This window comes from Xiphophorus couchianus, chromosome 10, assembly GCF_001444195.1.
Source record: "Xiphophorus couchianus chromosome 10, X_couchianus-1.0, whole genome shotgun sequence".
NCBI classification, from domain to species: domain Eukaryota; kingdom Metazoa; phylum Chordata; class Actinopteri; order Cyprinodontiformes; family Poeciliidae; genus Xiphophorus; species Xiphophorus couchianus.
Genome location: NC_040237.1, coordinates 8,176,353 through 8,189,633, shown reverse-complemented (window position 1 = coordinate 8,189,633; position 13,281 = coordinate 8,176,353).

Sequence of the window (13,281 nt, the reverse complement as noted above, 5' to 3'; positions counted from 1 at the left end):
TTTTTGTCTGACATTAAATTACAAAAAAATGTCTTTATATTGACTTAAGAAATCACTTAATCAGTCCTTTTTTTGCCAACCTTTGTAAACTCTTCTGCCACTGATTGGTTGTTTCTAGATATCGCTGGAAGAAGGCATAGGAAATAGATTTTTCACAGATTATCTCTCATGCCGTACTGTCACAATATAATGGCAGTCTTAACAAATATGTTAAGAAGAGAATTACAGCCACCCAAGCGCAAAAAGAAGAAGGTGTCATTTACAGTGTGGTGGGAGCTGTACACACCTGAGGAGCTAAAGATTTCTGCTGAAAATCTCAAAACAGCAGGAGGCTTCACTGGTGATTGAAAAGGAATCGATTGCCAAAGCACAGGAGACAGTGGACCGACACCTGAGAGTGAGTCCAATGAAAAGAACCAGGCACCATTTAATACCTGGTCGGAGGTACATGTCCCCGTTGACCAAGAGATCTATGTAGGAAATATTGAAAAGCAGAACGATTCACTGGTCAGTGAAGAAGAGTCCGTCGCTAGAGTGCAGGAGACAATCAATATAGCAGAGGAGGAACAGCCCTCAAAGTCTAAGGAACAGCCACCAAAGACCAGGTGCAACAAGAAGAGAAAGATACTATTTCATATTTGGTTGGAAAAACATCCCCCTGCTGATCTAAAGATTTCAGCTGAAAGTACTGGAATGGAAGATGTTTCACCAGTTACCAAAAAAGCATCGATCTCCGTACTGCAGGAGACAATCGATCTAGCAGAGAAGGAAGAGTCCCTTAAGTCTTGCGCTGAAAATGTTAATAAGCAAGACACTTCTCTGCCTGAAAAAGAAGGTGATCAGGAAGATTCCTTAAAAAGGGAGATTTGCGCTGAGGAAACGCCACTGGTCACTAAACAGGATTTAATCTCCAAAACACAGGAGACACTGGATCAGCAAGAGGAGGAACAGCCACCAAAGACCAAGAGCAACAAGAAGAAAAAGATACCATTTCAAATCTGGTTGGAGAAACATGCCCCCACTGATCTAAGGGTTTCAGCTGAAAGTACTGGACCGCAAGACGCTTCAATCGTTACCAACCAGGAGTCGATCTCCATACTGCAGGAGACACCAGAGAAGAAACAGTCCTTTAAGTCTTGCACTGAAAATGTTAATAAGCAGGCCACTTCTCTGCCTGAAGAAAAAGGTGATCAGGAAGATTCCTTGAAAAAGGAATCTTGTACAGAAGAACCTGTGATTTCTAGAACACAGCTGGTCACCAAAAAGAAATCCATCTCCAAATCACAGAAGAAAATGGATCAAAAAGGGGATAGATAGATAGATAGATAGATAGATAGATAGATAGATAGATAGATAGATAGATAGATAGATAGATAGATAGATAGATAGATAGATAGATAGATAGATAGATAGATAGATAGATAGATAGATAGATAGATAGATAGATAGATAGATAGATAGATAGATCGATCGATCGATCGATAGATAGATAGATAGATAGATAGATAGATAGATAGATAGATAGATAGATAGATCCTAATAAAACACACAAATATGTGAGGCAGTATGAGGAGTATGAAGGTTTTGTGTTTCTATCCTAAGGAGTCGGACTCCTTGATGCATAGATTAAACAGATTTGTGTTCCCCTAAACCTGGCACAAACACATGACCTGCCAGACACTCAGAGTGTTTAATCAGTGGCTCCACATCTAATCTAATGCAGGAAGCATGCATATATTATGTTTAATATTAAACCTATTAATAATGCATGACATAGTTTGTAGTCTATACCCTCAAACCTACAAAACATGGCTGGAGAGTCTTTTATTGCTTGTCTTTGCAAATGAGTCATTTAAACTTTAATCCCTTTGTTTTGAGCAACTCCGCATTATTGCATTATAATCTAATTTAGCCTCTAATTGCAACTTTTGTCACTTTGATACTGTAGCCTTAGCTACTCCTAACTTACAGGACTCTTTAGGAAAAGATATCAGTTCTACTGAAAATCAATACAAAAACAAAATGTAAAGTTAGTTACAGTAGTAGTTCCATGCAAGGCCTTTGCAGACATGTATCAAAGTAAATCGTCACAGAACATGTAGCAGAGGCCTACATTTTTAACTAAATGAGGTCATCACTTTGATGGATTCTTGCTCAAGGCTTGCTTTTTAAAATAACAGTTGATTGTCAAACCTTGTAGCAAGCCTAAGCGTCACTTATGGGCCTCTGTGGCAGGTCATTGACATCTTAGAGGTTCAGAGTTAGAGTAAACAAATCAATTCCTCTATCAAGTACAAGTGAAATTTTAGACAGATCCAACTGCTCGTGTTTTGTAACTTATCGAGGACAGTTGTGCCCCAGATAGCTTCTGAGAAGAGTCCTAACCTTTGAGGGAACCGTGATGTCAACAGTCAGCCACATGTATATACAGTACGAGCAAGCATTTTTATCCAACACATGTCATTGATGGAACCCGTAAGTCATTTTTTTTGTTACCACACTACTGACAGAATACATCATCTTTTTTTAAATTTATTAAATCTGTTATGATCCTTTGGTTTTTGAGTTTGGGGTGTCGTTTATGTTTGTGTTCTTCTGTTGTTGCTTCTGCTGCATAAGGTCATTGATTCTCATTGTTCTTTACTCGCTCCTCCCATCAATATCCTAGTTTTCATGTCCATAAACGTTCCTGCATTCCAAGTCTTGCTATCCTGTAACTCCCAGTGTAAGTTTTTCTTTATAAAGACAGTAATAGTAAACTATAACTTCCTCAACTAGAGACAAGTACTGATTTTAAAAGGAAGGCTTTCTGGGCATTTAACAATAAAAAGTCATAAAAGGAGGTGAAGAATTAGTTTCAAAGTCCGATCATCAACAATTACAATTTACATATCATTAGCCTGGAATACGCTCAATGTTCATGAAGCCAAATTTAAACGAATATCTGTGATTTAATTAACATGTCTCAAGCTTATACTGCTCACATGTTAGCAGCATGATTTATTTTCATTGGTATGATGTTTATATTTTACAATGAACTCTTTGCAAAAGATAGCTTTTGATCACAGAGTTTTCAAAATAACTCACTAATAAACACATTTTTATTAATGTTTTTTTCTGCGTACAAACATGTAAATATCTGCAGGCGGCTAGAGTTGTTGATAGCTTGACATGGACATGTGCTGTCATTGACTTGTCTTTAATATGAGAACTAAATATGGGCTTGCAAGAACTTTTGGAATGACAATTATTCAAATCCACGTGTAACTCAAGAAATTGGAATATCATGGAAGATGAAAAAGAAAAAAGTGAAACTAGCATATTCAATAAATCCATTCCACACAAAATTGTACAATGCAAACATTTCATTTCAGTGACAACCACCAAAGGCCATTGCTAACGAAGCTGGCTCTTCACAGAGTAAAGCCCTATGGAGTTTTGTCAAGAAGAAGACAAGAGCCACAGAGCCAACAATGTAGACAAGGATTAGGGTTAGCTTGCAAAGATAATAATAAACAAAATTTAAAAACAATTTTCTCTCATGTTCCATACAAGCAAAACATCAGATTGTGTCTTTAACTGGAATGTTTGCAAGCAGCTGGGCTTCTTGTATAGATCTGATTAGGCCAGCATGCTTATTTCCTATGCTTGTTCTCTATATGCTTATTTTCTGTTAAAATTCTATTTTATGAATAATTTCGTTTACCTTATACTGCTTTCTGTTTATTCTAAAATGAATCCTTTCACAACTCTTTCGTCTTTGAAATTCATATTAAAAATAAATTAAAAATACTTAACTAACACAATATAAAACGTTTTTTATAGCCAGATGGTAATACCATATAACTGTGTCTAAAAATCTAAAGTGGCACTAACAGATTAATAAACCTAACATACTCTAATAACAGTCACACATTTGATGTCTTAAATTATAAAAAGCATTATAACTTTGAGGAAAATAGCTTTTTAGTCGCATTTTTAAAAGGCACATAACACAATTTTAATTTTACTGATGATTCTCAATTTCACTAAGGCTTTAGGTTATGCCATTTCCATAAATGAAATTGGATGTATGTAAACGAGCACAAATCAACCAAGATTACACTCGCAAAATGCTAAAGAGTGATTATGTTACTTTTGTTGGAGTACATTATATTAAATTATATTAACAAGTATCCATTTATAATTATTAATTATAATTAATTATATTAATAATTATACATTCATATGTATTAATAGTATAAATTATATTCACACAAATACAATTTCAAGGATCCTTGAATCCTTAAAATCCTTGAATATTCATTGGCCACCAAAAATGAAATAAGTGAAAGCATAGTCTGGAGTTAAATTGTCTAACAAATCAGCACCTTGAAGCTCACTATGGTGAGGTCAAGTCTGTTTGTATTTTCCTTTGTTTCAAAATATCTTGTTCTTAACTTAACTAGTTATTTGTTCTCTCCTAGTTCTTGAAAACCTGTATTTTCTATTGACTTGTTTCACAGTTGCTTTTGTGTTCTGATCACAATTTTGGTTTGAATCTTAAGCTTTCTTATGATGGATTGTGTGGCTGGTCTGTTTACATTACGGTTTATTGTCTTCCACTTTGCCTGTTCAATCATTTTTTGAATTTCCTCAGTTCAACTTCAGTTCCTTGCCTTCCCTCACAGTTGCACCCAGTTTCTAATCAGCCACCTTTTTATTATTCCATAATCAACCCTCCAACTTATATAACTCTGTCTAACGCTATTAGACCATTTTGTTGTAATCCAGGATGTCTCTACGTGGTCCTTGTGAATATACTCCGGGACTTTGATTTTATTGCTTTATTGTTATTTTTGTTGAGGAAATGATTTGGCTTTCCTCAATAAAAATATACATTTGGATCCTGTTCTTTATGGCGTTTTAATAGTGTTCTTTGTTTTAATTAATGTTGTAAAAACCAACATTTGCACACATGTTCTAACACTTTTAAAATTTAGTTCCGGCTATTTATTCTGGCGTACCGCTTTTGAAAGTATTTTGATTACATGCTTAAGATTTCAAATTAAAAGTTTAGGACTTAGAGAACAGACTTGCAATAATTCACACTTGTTGCCCTATCATGACATGATACAAAATGCCAGTGCAAGCAATTGAAAGCCAGACAAAAAATACCTTTTTTTTTTCTTTTTCTTTTTTTTTTACAAAGGTTGAGCAGAATGTCCTTTTTTAAAATACAATTCTATTTCTGGACCCAGATCACAAGTGAACGCAGCACAGATGTAGCTCGCTCTTACTGCTCTGAGCGACAGAATAAGGCTGGTACTGGAACAGGCAATAACAATCAGGACCAAATGCTCAGGCTGTGCTTCAGGCATGCGTCTGTGCATGCGTATGCCTTTGTGTGCAGTGGTGGGGTCGGAGGGTGGGGACGCCATCTGTCCTAGTGTATTACGTCCATCACAGGAGGGCCTTTCCACAAAGCACACCTCCCCATTTATGTTGTGACATAAAAACTATGTAAGGCAGGACAGGTCAGGGCAAATTGTTTTTTTTTTTATATACTTCATGTTAAATGGCTGTTTTGAGAAAATAGAACATATTGGCGTTTCCAGCAGGGGCAGAGGGGAGGGGCGAGATGGAGAAGGGGTGGAGGGAAGGGCAGAGTAGTGGTGCGCTGAAATGACACAGCAGATGGCTGATTGGAGATTATCACTGTGGGAGGAAACACCAGGAAGTCAATTAGAGGAGGGGACAGCCGTACGCAGATGGTCAGAGCACCAATCAAAACTCTTCTCACCTTATCTCTCAGTTTTAAATGTGAAAGAGATTGAGTGTGAAAGCAAGAGACAGCACACCCATATTATCAGGTTTTGAAAGTTTCCATTGAGAAGTTTTGGGTCACAAAACCCATTAACTGTGACTGGAATTTGTCTCATGCTTAAAGATTTTGTAAGTGTCCCAACCTGTTGAGCAATGCTTTCAGTCAGAAATAAGATGCAGACAGTATAAGCTGCTTGGAGAGGTAAGTGTGACTCAGTTCCCTGGGAAATTATAAACCAGAGCTGTCCAGAATGAAATTCTTTTATTATATCATGGTATGCAACATAAAATATAGGACACACTTTTAAGACAACTGATAGGTATTTTCTTAACCTACATACTTGCTAGATTTAAAAGAAAAATGCTATCAGCAAATGTCAGCAATGACTTTGCAGGACTCTTATTATGAGCAAGAATGTGGCACCAGTGGGAGGTTTTGGTTTGGGTGGTCATCTTTATGACTTATTGGAAGTTGAAATGGCAGGAAGGAGGTGATCAAAACATTGCAAAAGTGCTTTGCAAAAAGTTCACAAATTTACTAAAAGCTATAGCTCCATCAATGATTTCTTGCAGGAAAGAGAAATTAACAAAGAAACACTGGACCAGAGATACTTTCTATGGAAACAAAAAATGAGAAAGTACACATCGCTGATAACACAAAGAAGAGACAGAGCTAAGTACAAGAAAGTGGGCCAGGAGTACTTTCACAGGAGAAAAGCAAATAAAAGAAGACTACATAAATGTGATGGCAGCAATAGCTCTGTCAATAGCTTAATCTTAGAAATACTGAACTGAACAGAGAAGTACCAACCAATGAGAGCTTTCTATAGAGGTAAAAATGAAATAAAGGCAGGAATATCTCCATCAATCACCCAGAGAATTAAGCAGATATACTGGGCAGATATACAATGTTTTCTATGGGAAAGGCAAACAACTAAGTGAGACGGTTATTGTCATTAATGGCTCTGTTATGGACCCCCATAGAGGTATGAGACACAGCCAGCACAGAAACATGTACTACATTTTATGGAAAAGAAAAAAGCTAAATACACAAATTTAATGGTTGCAATAGTTTCCACCTGGAAAAAGAGACCAATGAACACAGTAACAGACTATGGGAGTACTTTTTTATGGAAGAAAAACAAACTTTGTGCTTTGTATAAACTAAGAAAACATAAATACTTTTTAAACAATCAAGTTTAGCTCATTTGTGTTAAAATGAGCTAATTCATTTTAACACAAAGACAAAGCAAAAAAGGAACACGTAATAGGGTTAGCCTAATGCGGCTCACTTCTGCTCCTTGTCCTGGATTCCCGAGAAGAGGCAAACCCTCAGAGTGTAAACCACGTTTGACCCCTGGAGAAGCACTTTGCCTTGCACCGGGATGATTGACTGCTCTGTTACTGAGGATATGTAAATGAATTCAGATTTACACAGAGCAAGGTGCACATTTAGCTGGGGATAAGTCTCAACCTTGTAGCCAGACACTTCAGTTTTGGAACACTGCAATAATAAGGCAATTAATGGTAGAAATAAATTGGATTGACAATCAGCATACAAAATCTATATTTTGGCCTCACTTTTAAGTGGGATCAGTTTTGCCTTGAAAATTAACATATGGTACATAGTATTTAATCCTGCTCTCTATGTGGCGAGTTTAACCTTGACAGTTAAACAAAACCATCAAGATGATAGAACTTTGACTGAGTTTGGCTAGCTGGTAATAATTGTTTAAAAAAACACTTGCATTTTGGAGTTGCAGTGCATCTTGTAGGGAGCATGGCTTGGTATTAAATCAAAAAGAAATGCATTTTGTAATCAGTAAAATAGAGGTGCACATTCCTTTGGCTGCCAGTCTGCAACAAGAGATGCCAAAGGCTTTACACAAGTACTAGAAGTGGGCCAATACAAAAGGACAGCAGTTGCCTGTAAATATAAGAGAAGGCATGCGAAGATGTTTTTTACCTGTACTTTTTGAAGCAAGTAATAGCCATCATCTCCTTTTCACAGAAAAAGCCAAATTCCTTAACCAAATTATCATACATCTTATCTGACATGTTTACCAATGAGTTAGTAATCTCCATGATTCATTTTAAGTCTTCCACATTAACATATGTCATTGCTGGTACGTGTCAGTAAATCAGAATTGAGTAAATAACTGTCATTGTTTTCTATAAATCACTTAAAATGTGATGCTACTAGCTTTGTTATACACTGTGAAATTTCAAGCATTTGTTTCTGTTTTCCTGGATGATTTGTGGCCTACAGCTAATGAAAGACCAAAATTCAATTTCTCTGAAATTTTTGACTATTACACATGACCAAGAAAATCTTATGGTGATTTTTGATATAGAAAAGTTAAGTCATGGCTCACACTAAGCAATATGGAGAAGACTGAAATGAAAGGTGTCAAGCAGACTGTCACTCACACCCTTCACAAGGAGAACAAACCAGGCTCAGAATCCAAGTGGTTTGAGATCCAGTGTGAAGTTTCCACAGTCACTGATGATTTGGGGAGTCGTGTCATCTGCTGGTGTAACTCAACTGTTTCTTACCATCCCCAAAGGCAGCACAGTCATTTCTATATGTTAACTCTGGATATGAGTTTTGTATTTTCAGTTGAATTAGTGAAATAAATTGGCTTTTTAAATATATTTTTTTGCCATTCACCTGTAATACAGTGCTGGCAATAATATTGCCTTTCTTCCCACTCCTCTTGACAAAATTAGCTTAATTCATTTAGGTTTGCAGGCATGAGTTTCTGTGCAACTTCCAAAGATGTTAAACTTGATCTCCACTAGTGTGTAGTTGAGATCAAGGTTATAAGAAGGAAGCGTCTCAATTATAAGCAAACGATGAACATCATTGAAGCTCATTTTCACTAATTTAAAAAGTGTCATGCTTTGAAACAAAAGTATACATCTCACAAACTTGTGATCTCTTTGTGCCACTTTGTGTAAATGCTTACAAGAGTTGTTGTTGTACATCCTCTCCTGCAGAATGGGACAAGTTGAGGCTTGACTGATTGAAGCACTGCTCTTCAAACCTAATTAAGATACTTGCTGATTACTTACTTTGCTGATTAGGATGTTCATTATGTCCCTGGGTGAGAGCTTTCACACCGACTGCAGACCATCGCTGATGTTGTTGAGCAGCATTGCACGGATGAAAAGCTTAATGAAGGATCACGGAGCACAATTTATGTGTTTCATCCATCTTGAAAAACATTGTCAACAAGTATAGTTGCCTGCTGATTTTCACACACAAAAAAACGCATTCACCACTCGAGGGTACAAGTGTTTTATTTTATTTATTTTTATTTTTTTATTTTTATTGCTGTCCCCATTTCCCATATCTACCCAGCCTGAAAGACAAAGCTGCCAGGATTCCCTTCTCCTCCTCCTTCTCATCTTCTGTTTTTCACCCTCGTCTTGCCTGATCTGTCACCGAGTGTCTCCGAGCCATCACTCTGTCTGACAGACAGTCTCCAAGTCGTCAGTCACTCCGCTGCCTCTCCGCAGCCGTCGTTGCTGGCCGACGGGGATGCCCCTCTGAAACAGAGCCGTCAAGCTGCAAATGAAGAGCAGCCCCTCGTTGCCAAATTTAGGAGGAGAACACCTTATCAAGTGCTCATTAGCAGTGCCAAGTTTTATAAAGTAAATTTAAAAACTCAGAATGTGGTTAGACCTATAATAGTTAGAACATAATTATCTATTTTTGAAATAAAATATATGACAAAAGAAGTTATCTTCTAGGGAGTTGTGTTTTTTTTATTTTCCATTTGCATCCTCTAAAAAATACATACTTCTTTTAGATTGCTTATTGTTTATTTTATTGAAAATGTGCCAAACATTGCACTGCCAATGTTTGAGTGAACAGTAAAGAATACAGTGTAACATCCATTGATGCCAAAGCAGCACCTCTCCACTCCCAGGAACCATTCTGGCTTTATCTCAACGATGATCCTTCCTGCTATAACCCCGACCCATACCATGTTTTGGCAAAAATGATTTTGCTAAACTAATAATCAAGCTTCTAAATATAAAAATACCACACTAAGTTTATTTCTCAGCTAAACATCGACAAATTGCCCTTTTAATCTCATTATAAGCAAAATTATGTTTTGTGGCTATTATTCTGTCTGTCTCTGAGAAGGATAACTGTAGTTCTCCCCGTTATCTTTTTACCACACAGCCATTTTGCTGCCTTTGGTCCAGTTGAGCCATTATCCTCCCACCAATTTGTTTCCCACTGGTGACCCCAGACTAGCACCTTCAAATCCTTATTTTTTTCAAAACCAGTAAATTGCTTAATGTCAAAATCTTTTTCTGAGGTCAAAAATTTTCACTAAACATTGAAAGAGATTTACTTTGGTAAGCCCTTTAAGCTACACTTCAACAGTTTTTTCTGTCTTTCCATGTGTGATGGCATGCCTAAAAATGAGTTTAGTCACTTTTATGAAGTATGACTCTCCCTCGTCTTGTACTCTGCATTGGGAAGAAGTGTTGGACTGCATCTACATGGCTGTAGGTCTATGGAGAGATTATCTGTTTGGCAGCTGGACGGTTGTGGCTTCAATTCCAGGTTTTCCCACAATGTACTGAGGTAGTGCGCAGAAAACTTAACCCCAATGCAGGAATCGTAACCCCAAGCTGGCTATCGGTCTGTGAAGGATTGAGACTTTCAGTCTAAAAGTACAAGCATCTGAACTTGCCAGAAAATGATCGCTTTGTAAAAATGAGAACGATAAGGACGATATGGATGACTTAGAAGGAGAGAATGCCAAATATCACACAATGGACTACTTACTAGTTTACGGTTTACATTTACTTAAAGGAATAAGCATGTAAATTAGAATACTACAGTCGTCACTAATGAGTTTTATATTTTTCTTTTGCTAATGAAACAAAATTTGATGCACTTTCTTTAAATGTATGTCTTTCACATGTTCATTTTAGTTTAATTTACCGTGGCACTTCCATTTTCAGATTTTAGCTGTCATGTTTGTGTCCCTAGGCTACAACCCTGTGACGTTTTGCAGCTTTGGTTCTGCCTCCTTATTCCTTCGAGGCTCCTCGGATTTAGATCGAGGAAGTCCAACAGAGATGTGGCGCTGTAAATGTATTTCCCTCATCGAAGCATGACAGATGGCTGTATGACACTTGAAAAACAGAACAGTTACAAGGGAGCCGCACATCTGTACGCATCTCAGCATTTGTCATTGTGCTTATAAACAAAGAGGGAGCTGTTCTCTGTAAAGATACACCCAGCAGAGGTATCACAGTTAGTCATGTGTCAGTGGAGATTGATGGTCAGCAAAAGGGATCAAGCAGTCACTGACTTGTTGCATTACAGTGTGGTTTTAAATGTAAGGGGAAAAAAATCCACTTTGTTTTCTGTAACCTTTCCGATATTTTTTCCGCCCATTCTTATCAGAACTGCACATATCTGTTCTGAACATGAAGTGCTAAAGTTTCCAAATGAAAAAAAGAAAAGAAAAAGCGTTCTTTCTTTTGGACTTTTGCGCTTTGTTTTTCTCTCTTGTTTTGTTTATGTCAATAACCACATTCAGCATCATCAGACAAACAAAGGCAATGCGCTGCTGGTCTCTTCTCCAGTTTGTCCTCAGACAACAGACTTGGCTCTTCTGACGGCAAATGTGTGAGTGAATAAAAATATCTGCAAACCCACCAAGTCCTGTTGACAACTGTTTGGTGCGGGGCATTGTTTGACGTGGCACCGAGCGCAGTTTCCAGTCCAAATATTCAACACCACTGGACACACTGATGCCCAAAGTGACCTTGTTTCAGCGTGTGCATCCACCGATGACGATGTTTGTGTGGTTGAGTGAACGGCTTGTGCATCCTGTGTGCTTGCGTAGTGTGACGGTTGGGATCAGTGTAGATTTTATGGCGCTGTAATGCATCAAGACTAGCAATAAAAAAGTACTGCCACGTCTTGATTTTTTTCAGATTATTAACCCCAAACTTCACAAAATGTTAAATAGACTTCCTGCAGCAAACCAACACAAAGTAGTGCATCATTTTCAGAAGGTTAACAGAGTTTTCAAAGGATTCACTTTGAAAAAATATGAAACGTGGCTTGCATAAAGAATTTTTTTTTTTTTTTGTCTGCTACCTTGTCTAATAAGGTATCAGAGATTTAGCTGAATCTACACAACTCAATCTCTGTGTAGATTCAGCGGTTATGTGAAAACCTCAGTGGTTTGACAGAGAACATCGGTGAATAAACAGTGCCATGAACACCAAGGAACAACTCAGATAAATCAGGAATAAAGCTGCTGAGACTTTTTTTTTAACTGACTTAATTGCAGCGTCTGTAATTAATTAATTGAAATTAATCATATTTTAATAAAAAAAACTCTGCCCCTCTGTATTTCAAAACCAGTGGGTGATTCAGTAACTGCTAGATGGCAAATAGTCTGAGTTTTTTCTGTTTGCAATCATGATCCTATTGAGGGGTTTCAGTGACTGGCCATATTTGTATTAACATGAGCAAACACAGGTGAGAGCACTCGTGTGAAATTAGACCTTTCTTCCTGCGGAGTTTGTAGGGTGTGTCGGCACTGGCGGCCATTTGGTCTCAACATCTGTCCCCCTGCTGTATCGTTTCCGCAGATCTCAGCGCAGCACACGCACACTGACACTGAAGCCAGCTGCTACAACACAGTCTTGAGAAATAAAGACTAGGAGAAAGGTGAGATAATATGTCCTGGGTGAAGACTGTATGAGCAGAGATAGCTGTTAGTTCTCATGGGACCAAAGCAATTCTTTAATCACTTCACATCCATCCTCTAGTTCACTGTTCCATCCCAGATACTCTGAGAAGCCATCCAGCTTCTGGAGATAAGTTTTATCTTTTCGGTTTTCACATCATTTTCAGGTTGTCTTTCTGAGTCCTGCTTCAGTGTTTGCTTCTTCTGATGACCTTGGATTTTGTTTCTCCACATTGTTGTTCTCTCCATTTGTCACGTATTGACCATTTATGTGCCTCTACATGTTTCTTTCATCCTCTATCTTTGTTTCTCAAAACGGTGTCAGTGAAGATGACATCTTCACTGACACAGAAAATGATATCTATTATTCAGTGTCAGCCAATATGCCACTTTGTGTAGCAGGAACAAATCTGCTCTCTGATCCCCCTAAATAAAAATTCACATCAAAAGACTGCCTTCAGAAGTTAGCAAAGTAGATAAAGTCCACCTCGCAGCTGTTCTGCGAAAAGACCTTAGGGTTTTTATTTTTTTATTTAAAAAAAATCAAAAAACAAACATAGAAAACATTAATGAAAGCTTTATTCCAAAAAGGATCATTTTATCTCTGACCACTTGTTGGAATGACCCATCAGGCCTCACAGAGAAGTGGTATAAACAAAGTCATTGTTAAAAGAATCCATGAAGACTTCATGTGTGCCGTTTTGCCACAAACTATGTTGGACATACAGAAAACATGGAA